This window comes from Octopus sinensis, linkage group LG19 (assembly GCF_006345805.1).
Source record: "Octopus sinensis linkage group LG19, ASM634580v1, whole genome shotgun sequence".
Taxonomy (NCBI): domain Eukaryota; kingdom Metazoa; phylum Mollusca; class Cephalopoda; order Octopoda; family Octopodidae; genus Octopus; species Octopus sinensis.
The window spans coordinates 6169900-6179899 of record NC_043015.1 but is presented as its reverse complement, the minus strand read 5'-3'; the positions used below and the strand labels follow the sequence as shown (position 1 = coordinate 6179899).

At 34.8% G+C, this 10000-nt stretch overlaps 1 protein-coding gene and 1 long non-coding RNA gene across 3 annotated transcripts in view; one reads left to right on the top strand and one right to left on the bottom strand.

The window, feature by feature from the left end:
* The window catches only part of LOC115222245 (neuroligin-4, X-linked-like), a 666739-nt gene that overhangs the window by 348297 nt on the left and 308442 nt on the right, over positions 1 to 10000 (top strand). The window lies entirely within an intron of this gene.
* LOC118767171 overlaps positions 859 to 10000 on the bottom strand; it is an 18957-nt gene continuing 9815 nt past the window's right edge. The window contains exons 2-3 of the long non-coding RNA XR_005003076.1: positions 8247 to 8250; positions 859 to 869 (exon numbers count right to left, since the gene is read on the bottom strand). This is a non-coding gene — a long non-coding RNA (uncharacterized LOC118767171). The remainder of the gene's footprint in view (positions 870 to 8246; positions 8251 to 10000) is intronic.

Here is a 10000-nt window from a genome sequence, read left to right as displayed (position 1 = left end):
GCTGGCTAAGCAAGTAGGCCAACAGGGGAAAGAGTGAGAGAAAGTTGTGGCGAAAGAGTACAGCAGGGATCGCCACCATCCCCTGTCGGAGCATCGTGGAGCTTTAGGTGCATTCTCTCAATATACACTCACAACGCCCGGTCTGAGAATCGAAACCGCAATCCTACAACCGCGAGTCCACTGCCCTAACCACTAGGCCATTGCGCCTCCGTATATATATATATATATATTATATATATATATATAATATATATATATATATATATATATATATATATATATATATATATATATATATATATATATATATATAGGCTTAAGAGTAGCTCTATTATAAGTAGCTTGCTTACCAAACACATGGTTCCGAGTACAGTCGCACTGCGTGGAACCTTGGGCGAGTTTTTCCTACTATATCCTCGGGCCGACCAAAGCCTTGTGAGTAAATTTGGTAGACGGAGACTGAAAGAAGCCCGTTGTATATATATATAATATATATATATATATATATGCATATACATACAGGTGCGCACTGGTGATGTGAGCCAACTTGCTCGAAACTTGCCGGTCTCGTGATCCTCTACGCTGCTTTGGGATGGTAGAGTTTCGCTCCCCTTGCTACCGATATATTGTATATAATGAGTGCAGAGCTTGCACCGTAAACCAGCTAGCGGAGAATCCACCTGCGTTTAAACTAGTAGTAATATTCAACTGCCATTTTGATGTGGCGAGACGCCTTACTCCTCAGTATACGTTACTACACTGTCTCTTCTCGATATTTTTTAAACTTGCTATTTTACTTGTTGCAAATCACTGACGGAAAGTCACTTTCTTTCCAATATATCGCTGGCAGAAGTAAATCTTAGTTATCACTCAACTGCGCAGGTGTACTGATCTGAGGCAAATAGCTTGAAACTAGTCAGTCCCGCGATTCTGTCAGCTGCTTGGGATTAGTGGGGTTTAGCTCCTCCTGAGAGCGATGTAGTTTATATAAAATGTGCGCATAGCTTGCACCGAAATCCAAAAAGCAGAGAATGCATCTGGGGTTCAACTAGTAGTAACATTCATCTGCCGCTCTGATGAAACAGAAACAAATCGCCAAAACATAACAAGCAGTTAAAGGGCGATAGTACAACATTCGCAAACTGGACAAAACAACAATCACGGATCGTTAGCAACCAATTGATTCTCCAACTGAAGAAGCGATTGGCTGCGAACGATTCGTGTATTTTGTTTTGTCTTGCTTGACGATGTTGTGCTATTGTCCTTTTCCTGCATGACATGTTTTGGCGATTTCTGTTTGTTGTGTTTTTTACCTTTGTTTTATCCATGCAGCGTTACGTACAATTTCGTGTTTACTTTGTAAAAAAATAAAATATCCCTTATATATATATATATATATATATATATATATATATATATATATATATGTGTGTGTGTGTGTGTGTGTGTGTGTGTGTATATATATATACAACTTATAAACAAGGGCTAAAGAAATATTAATTCTATGCCAATATGCTGATAAGCTGATAACAGACTTTCAAAACGTCAATTTCCACATATTTACTCACTACAGAAAACACGTACATCTGAAATCGAGGAAAGCCAGCCAACAGAATTTTAAAAAAATAGTTCGTTATTTCTATATTGAATCAATTTCGGAATTAATCAGATAATATATTCCTTTTCAGTAGAAAATACGAAAAGACATAAATGAAATACTTACATGCGCCCATTGAAAAAGAGCCGAAGCAAAAATCATGAGTACATATAAGTACCCCAGATATATCTAAATATAAAATCCTTTGGTCAGCCTCAGCACACGTGTGAACTGTTCTCCACTACAGCTTATAGTGGTTATCAGTCCGTATAGCGAATGGTAATAAGTCTACTACTAATATAGAATGAAGGTTTTTTACAGAAAAAAAATTTCATAAAATATATATATATATATACTTAAGACAGTTAACGAGAGTAGGAGATATATACGCCATATTGCATAAATCTGTAGATTTCAGCCAATATTTATTGTGAAAATTGAACTTAATGAAACGTTATAGATAGTGAAGCGTAATTGTTAGTTACTTATGTTGTCAATGATTGTCATTAATTAATGACCTGAAGTAGAATGTAAGAATGTATTATTTATGTATATCGGTGTTTCCGATCTAACAACTTCCTGGATAATAGTTGCTATTTATAAAGTATCGGAGTAGATTGTAAAAATTAATCTGATGCAGTTAAGCTTTCCATAAAAGTTGAAAACACTGTAGCACATCATAATTTTGCAATCTGTGTTGAGATTTCATAAAATGAAGTCTTTACTCTCATTAAAATCGTTTAATTAAGATTAATTTAGTTAAAATTTGTTTGGTGAAATGCGTATTCATAATCGTATATTATACTGTGTAGAACATTTTGGTTCTAAAAAACTTTCAAATTGCGTGTTTAAAAGCAATATTAAATTAATTAGCTTCCAGTGGTCAAATTCATTTTGTATTTTTTAACCCCGATGCTGTGTTTCACATGCATATCACCAAGATGGTGCCTGTCTGCAGTCGGTGAACCCTTTTCTTCGAGTAGTGGCCCTATTTTGTTTGTCTATAGAAGGCTTTAGAGTTTGTTTTAATATTTTTATAACCCTGGCCTCTCTCCTGCTCTCTTCTTTTCATCGGAGTGCTTGAGTTCATTTTCGATCTCGAACAATGTTTGTTGGAGTTAGGGTCGTTTGTTATCCTTTAGTGGCCCGTTCATCCCATTTGAGATTTTTGCTTGTCGCCTCATTGCAATCCTTCCATCCCTGAGTCTTATATCTTTCTGCTTACTTGGCATTCTCTCTGCAGCACACTTACTCTAGATATCATGCATGATGGTCATAAAGTGCTGTAGCTTTATGTCAATATCTTCTGGAGAGAGACGAGCAGACCAGTTATGTTCAATGACCTCTTTCTCAATACAATTTCTATCCGCTTTGTGAGAATTCAGGCCGGAGAGGAGTTGGGTGCTCCTGGTAGCATGCATGCGTGTAGTCTTCTGTAGACCGTACAATGTTAGTTCTATTAAGTTATGGTCCGAGAAAATCATCGGTGTCACCATAACATTATGGATGAGCGCCGTGTTGTTTGCGACGCAGAGGTCCAGGACATTTGTCCCCGGTGGGCGAATTCTTCATTGGGAATATCTCGATGCACACACAGGAATCAATAAATAATAAGGTGAAGATAATGGGTTCAAAACCCATTTGGATGCAAAAAGTCGGATGCTTCTCTTCAGACACGAACCCACATGTGACGAATCGTCCTTTGTTGCTATGTTGTAGAACGCAGCAAATTATCTCTTATCACTAATCAGCATGACATCAGTCCATCTATGCTATGGTTTCAGAGAGCCTTCAACTATATATTCTGCTGTTTTTTTACTCATATCTATGCTTTAAAATAAGCATTAACAATATATTAGTGTGTCCTGTGTGCCAGTGTATAAAGGTGTGAATTTGTGTATGTATATGTGTATGCATGTGTATCTATGTGTGTGTGTATTTGTGTGTGTATGTCTGCTTATATGTGTGTGCGTGATTGTGTGTATGCATGTGTCTGTGTGTGCGCACATTAGCCATGGCGAGAAAAATTTACTTTTTAAGAAATCTCTAATTCCTTGTTAAAACTTTATCTAGTCTTAGTTTTATTTTTAGCACGACTCCTGTTAAAAGAGAACGAAAAATAATTAATTATAAATGTTGTTAAAGTTAATTACATCTTAATTAATGATCAATTTCCATTAACAAAGTTTTTCTCCTATAGTCTCCTAAATATATGTTCCTGAATATTTTTTTTTACGCTTTTATTATAAATAAGCAACTCGCCTGAACCTGTCTTTACTTGGGAAACATGTATTTTGACATTTAATGGATGAGTCTGAGTTCATGCGAAAAACATCAATTAAGGAAAAATTATAATGAAGTTTCAGTAAGAAAAGAAATCTCTCTTTTCAGATATTCTTCATTTCTTCTTTCTGAAATCCACTTGAATTATATTCTTGAAATATTTTATGTAAGAGGACATTGGCGTACATCATGGTTGAAGTGAAGGTGGTAGATCAATAATTCAGACCTTTCTTACGCCAGGAAACATTAAGATGGAGTACGTCAATATTAAAGTCGATAAATATGAGAACATGAGAGATGCAGGGAGATAGAGGGAGATAGAAAGAGAGAGAGATATAGAAAGTGAGAGATACTGGATAACAGTGAGTGAGAAATGCATAGACTGTGATAGAGGAAGTGTGCGAAAGAATACAAAAAAATCAATACTTTATTCCGAGTGATTGGATAATTTTGAATAGGGTGGAATAAAAATGATGGAATTAGATTTTCCAATAAATAAAATATAGAAAATACCAAACACAACAAAATGAATTAATTTGAAAAAGATTTTTTAAAATTTATTTGTTCACGCATCTAGAAAGATAATGCTTTACCATAAATTAATAAAGAAAAATACATAACCAAACAAATACAAATTAGCATAGGAAGAAAATATATAATTCAATGGGATATACAATGAACAAAACATGAAAAAATTCAATTGAATAAATTTATAGTCAGAAATACGTTGAACACCATTTTCTACTAAAAATATCGTAACTTTATTGTCTTAGTCAAATGTTTTACGTGTGCTTTGTTACTTATTCTTATATCCAACTTTCGCTACACTAAATGCTTTAAACTATTTCGTCACTGCTCATTCTGTTTTCTAATACCTTCTTGAAGGTCGATAGATTGATGAGTTCTGAATTATGCTTGAGGCCGAACATTTTAATGTGAAGTACGGTCGACCATGTCTTGACCAATTCGTTAATGGTACTTATTTTAACGGTTAGGTGGAAGTAGAATTCAACCTTAGCAAAATAGGATTTGAAATAGGGACATAAAAATACATATTTAAATACCACGAATCCTGGAATTCGTCTATCTGTCTTAGCTTGCATTAGAATGCAGGAACTAGCTGTTGTTTCTCGCATGAACGCGCAAGAATGACATGAGTTAATATTTCCATCCGCTTTCTCTTCGGTAAATTTGAAAAACACATACGTACAACAGAATTTTCTTCGTATTCTTATTATTACTATGATATAATGTAAAATCTAGAATCTAAATGATTTCCTGTTTCAGCAATTAGGTGAGTTCAAGAATGATTTAAGAGTTTCAGTTGCCACCTTATCATTCTTAGTTATTTTCAGGTGATGTACAATATTATAACACGATTTAACATACACTTCTCGAAGCCGCTGAATTAATCAGATTCTCTTAGACGTTTTCTAACAATTTGAAACGAAAACAGAATTCGGTACATTATTTATACCTAAAGAAATAGGCATTTCGCCTGCCCCTACGTTCTGAGTTCAAATTCCGCCGAGGTCGACTTTGCCTTTCATCCTTTCGGGGTCGATTAAATAAGTACCAGTTGCGCACTGGAGTCGATATATTCGACTTAATCCGTTTGTCTGTCCTTGTTTGTCCTCACTGCGTTTAGCTCCTTGTGGGTAGTAAATAAATGTGTATTTCGTCTGTCTTTACGTTCTCAGTTCAAGTTCCACCGAAGTCGATAAATTAAGTACCAGTTACGTACTGGGGTCGATCTAACTTACTAGTCCTCTTCTTCAAAATTTCGGGCCTTGTGCCTAGAGTAGAAAAAAAATTCTACCAGCACCCAGAAAATAAAAAAAAATGCAATTTAAAATTGTCTGGAAAAGCTTTTACCGACAGCCAAACTATTTCCTCCTCCAAAATAATATGGAAGTTGGAATTTATTCAAACTTCAGAATTTCGTGGAAATGAAGAATATTACATTTCCTGTTAGCTTTTCTTGAACTGTTTCTTTTTATTTATTTCGTTATTTTAACAGTATATCTTAAACATATTTCCTATAAACTCATTTCTCAGTGTTGAAACTGTAACACTTCATATCTGTAAAAACCTAAGTAAATATATGCGAATGTAAATTTACAGATTATTTATGTATTGTGATGATACAGTGGATGCAATATATAGCTAAGTAGCTGCATTTGCTATTAAGAAATGAAACGTAATTCCCCTAACGTAACTCCTACGGAAGGGTACTTACTTTAGGAAAATATATACCAGTCAAATGTGGAGGCACATGGCCTAGTGGTTAGAGCAGCAGTCTCACGGCCGAGGGATCGCGGGTTCGAATCTCTGAGCGGGTGATGTGTGTGTTTATGAAACATCTAAGCTCCGCGCGACTCCGGCAGAAGGCAATGGCGAATTTCTGCTGATTCATCCGCCACAACTTTCTCTCACTCTTTCCTCCTGCCTCATGCAGCTCACCTGCGACGGACCGGTGTCCCGTCTATATGGGGAACCTATACGCCAAGGAAACCAGTTCTATGAGCCAGGCATGGCTTGAGAAGGAACAAGCAATACCAGTCAAATACCGATTCGAATTTTTTAATTCTAAAAACATATCCTAAACGAGAAAAGAGTTCTAATGAAAAAAACAAAACAAAAAAAAACAATGATATTTTTATATACAGTTGGCTAGATTGTGTATTCTGCCTTGATATGTAGACATTGACTTTGAACCCTTACTTCAGAATATATGGCCTTGTACCTATTTCAATGTTATTATCGTTACTATTGACTTCTTTACATTGTGTGTGTGAGAGAGAGAGAGAGATTAAGAAAGTGTACATTCACTCCCAACGGATTTTGGTATTAAAACGCCAATAGTTCGTATTTAACTACCATAAGACATTTTGAATATTTTCTATATTTTCTATATTTTCTACGACTTCATTGCCTTTATCATTACTATCATCTTTATTATTATTGTTATTGAAATTATTATTATTATTATTATTATTATTATTATTATTATTATATTATTATTATTATTATTATTGTAGTTGTTGTTGTTGTTGTTGTGGTAATTATTATTATTATTATTTTCATTATTATTACTTTCGTTTGTTATTGTTGTTGTTGTTAATCCTAACCCCCATTAATACGCGCAAAGGTTATGATTTACAAGTGGCTGTGAAGTTAATCAATGGCTAGCATTGAAGACTTATTGATTCACAACATTTAAGATAAAATGACCTTATCGAGCTTAATACTTGTGGTAACGTCACCATAAATCACTTGGAATGATATTAAATAACATAAAATACCCAAATATATCCGGAGCAAACCAAAGTTATGGGTAGAGAATTTCAAGTTGTTTTAGATTTTTTTTTAATAATATTATATTTTGTATTAATGCTTTTGGCGAGGCACGAGGCCAAATTATTCGAGGAAGCAGTTTTTATTGCCGTTGAGGTTTAGTTATTTCCATCGAAGAGGAGAGGCCGTATGAGACGTGTTAAGTTATTTCGATTCGCTAATGCTGTTTCAATTCAAGGCAAAAACAAAAGAGAACGTAATGGTTTAATATACATAACGTTTTAAGTCTTTGAGATATAAAATTATTCGCAAACGGACATTAGCAGACAACTCTGTTTCTGCTTAAAAGGTAGTTTATATAGTTTTAACAGTGTAGCGGATACATAACTTTTCTTGATAAAATGCCAATCTATCGCACACAAAATTACCCATGAGTATAAAATAATAAAAAAATATGGGCAAATGGTTTTAAAGCTACAGTACTCTCAAATATACGACAAAAGGTTTTGCTACTTTCATCTTGTAGTTTCGTGAATTAGATTACAATCTATTACTTAAATATCTTGATCTTCATCTCAATCCTCCTTATTCTTCTTCATTGTCTTCCCCCCCACCACCACCAGCTGTTAATCGATACTTATCGATGAATGCCGATACTTAAAGACAAGAAGCGTTTTATCAAAAGTGAGTGCACATTTCTCTGCCGTGCGCTGCAGTCGTCCATCTGCGCATTTCAATGTTTAAATTCTTCATGTCGCAATAAACATCGTCTTTTTCACTCAGTAGGGTCCATCCTCATTTGCCCATGATTTAACCTACAACGAGTTATGTTAGTGGCTGTGTGGTAAGTAGCTGGCTTACGAACCACATGGTTCTGGGTTCATTCCCACTGAGTGGCACCTTGGGCAAGTGTTTTCTACTATAGCCTCGGGCCGAGCAAGGCCTTGTGAGTGGATTTGGTAGACGGAAACTGAAAGAAACCCGTCGTATATATATATATATATGTGTGTGTGTGTGTGTGTGTATGTGTGTGTATATATGTTTGCGTGTCTGTGTTTGTCTCCCCAACATCTCTTCACAACATATGCTGTTGTATTTAGGTCCTCGTAACTTAGCGTTTCGGCAAAATAGATGGATATAATAAGTACTAGGCTTTATAAAGAATAAGTCCTGGAGTCGATTTTCTCGACTAAAGGCAGAGCTCCAGTATGGCTACAGTCAAATGACTGAAACAAGTTAAAGAGTGAGTATATTACAACTCGATTTCTTTATATTAATGTTGTTCTTGGCCCTTTCCATTGATATAATGAGCATGTGTCTAATCACGAACGACGCAGGCTTGTAAATGCTCGTTGCATAACGTTAATTACCATGCTCGTTGCATAACGACGTCTTCAGTGCTCGAGCTTGAAGAGATGGAAAGCAAAATCAACCGCTGCAATATTTCAACTCAGAACGTAAAGACGAACGAAATGCCGCTAAGCATTTTCCCGATGTGCTAATAATTCTTCCAGCTCGTGGTCTTTCTGCGTTAGAGGATATTACAGTGAGATATTCTTTGCTTTGCAATTTCACCTTCGCAACAGCGCTAGTATTGAGTTCACCTTGCTTATTCTGCGGTCAATTTCGTCAATAAACCACCATACCTACTGACTGTATTGTCCCCATAGTTAAAATGGTGTGCTAGTAGAAATTACTTTCTTTCCTTTTTAGTAGGTTCAGATTTCTCCCCTAGGCGTATCGTACATTTTCAGTATTAGAACAACGACAAAAAACACAAAAAGAAGCTGAACGAAAAGCGCTTACTTATTTTCTTTAACAGTCTAAATGATTAACTGGGATAGACAACACATTGGTAAGATGATGTAAGAGTCTAATACATTTCCTTCCTGGAGAAAATTTAATACTTTACGCGGAAGGATCTAATTTATTTGAAAGCAGTGCCTTTGTGATGAATTTTCTATATCCTCAATGGAGAAAAGGCACAAAGAAAGAAAGGCTGAGGTAATAAATTCCGGCTAAGACTCCAGAAATAGAAAAGCATATTATTTGACATATTAGATCTCTATGCTTTTACGGAAACGAAATAAATGTGCATCCAAAATGAATTGCACGAATTGATATTGTCTCCAAGTTGAGATCACACTTTATATTATTAGAATTTTTGGTTTGACTGTTTGTTATAACAATATATCGTGATATATTTTCATTCAATAAATTATTACGTCATGCTCTTCGTTCAAATGGCATTATATTAATAAAATTCTCTGTATTTTTACAAATATCGATTTAATAAATGATATATAATATTATTATTTTTTTTTTACCTAAAAACACACTTTAACAATATTTCTTCTTTGAATTGAACTCTATTCCACATTTACTGTCAATATTTTTTTAAGGGAGTTGACAATGTATACCAGCAATAAAGCTGGACCAAACTAAACTACTTTCAAATCACTTTCATCACCAGAGTGTGTTTCAGTGATTTTTTTCACTTCCTGGTCTCAAATCTATGATACAATACTAGTTAAGAACTGTAGTTCATGCTTTGGGCTCCGATGAAGCATTATGTTATTTACTCAGGTACTGAACTAAGAGTCGAACGCTTCCTATACCGGAAGCAACAGTGAGCTAATGCACTTCGTAACATAATCGATCACTCTTTTCTAATATATATGTATATATGTATATATATATATATTTATATATTTAAACAATTATTAACTTCCTCATCTCCATTTTCTTTCTACTTTCAAAGGGATATACACTATATGCTTAGTTTATAAGAGTGTTTTAGGATAATTTACTTACCCCAAAATA